This window comes from Pediculus humanus, genomic scaffold (assembly GCF_000006295.1).
Source record: "Pediculus humanus corporis 1103172107360 genomic scaffold, whole genome shotgun sequence".
In the NCBI taxonomy this organism is placed as follows: domain Eukaryota; kingdom Metazoa; phylum Arthropoda; class Insecta; order Psocodea; family Pediculidae; genus Pediculus; species Pediculus humanus.
Window position 1 is genome coordinate 161,317 of NW_002986991.1, and position 1,253 is coordinate 162,569.

Below are 1,253 nucleotides of genomic sequence, written 5' to 3' on the forward strand. Positions count from 1 at the left end.
CTCGTAATTATTTTTAATTATTTATTTATTTATTCGTTATCAACAATTGTTTGTTATAACGGTCGCGAAACGCGAAAAGCAGAAGAAAATCATACTAATAATAATATTAATTGTTATAATAATACTCGAAAAATTATTTTTTCTTCATTTAAACCTTCTCCAGACCAAACGCCGTATAATTATTATTATTATTATTATCATTAGCCTTAAATAAAATTTTATTATTATTATTATTATCATCACCGTCATCGTCATCATAACAACTTTCCATGATGATTATGATGATGATATTAACATCGTTTTGAAAAACGTTTTCATAACTTTAAAGTTTAAAAAAAATTTTTGTTTTGCAATTTTCATCTTTCAGGTACGTCGACGACGACGACAAAAAAAAATCAATTTCCGTTTTAACATTATCATTATCATCATCTTTATCGGTTATTATCATTATTATCATCATCATCATGTTTTTTTTTTTTAATTTCCTGATATTTTCAACTCCTCATCAAGTGTTAACTAAAAAAAAAAAAAAAAAACGAGATTATTAACCTAACCTGAAAAAAAACTTCCTCCTTTAAATGAAATCCTATCTCTCATATATATATTTATTTATTATTTCTCGTCGTAATAATAATAATAATAATAATAATAATAATAAATAATCACGTGGTGTTGTTCTGTATAACGCACGCACACACGTAAATATCCTTTTTCCGATCCTATGACGTCATTACTCTTAAACGTACATAGTAAACGATGGACAGATACATTTAACGAAAAAGAAAACTTTTAAAATCCGTGATAATAATAATAATAATAATAATAATAATAATAATAATAATAATAATAATAATAATAATGATAATAATAATTAAAACGGGTTTACGACCGGTCAAATTTTTTTTTTTCTATTTATTAAAAAATTCGAATTTGTTTAAATAATTAAATGAGGGGCGTATATAGGAAAAAAAAAGAACGAGTGATAAAAATGATAACTTCTCTCTCTCTCTCTCTCTCTCGCGTGCGGGTAAATTAATAATGATAAATACTTATTTTTTGTTTGTTGTTGTTTTTGTCGTGGTTGTTACAGATGATGATGATAATAATAATAATATTAGTGATAAAAAAGCAGTTTTTAAAATCAGGAAGCTGCCGCGTATGGATATATATATAATAAAAAATAAATTTTTACTTTTTCACTTTATTATCTTTATAATATCCCCCCGAAAAAAAAAAACAAATATTAATTTTTT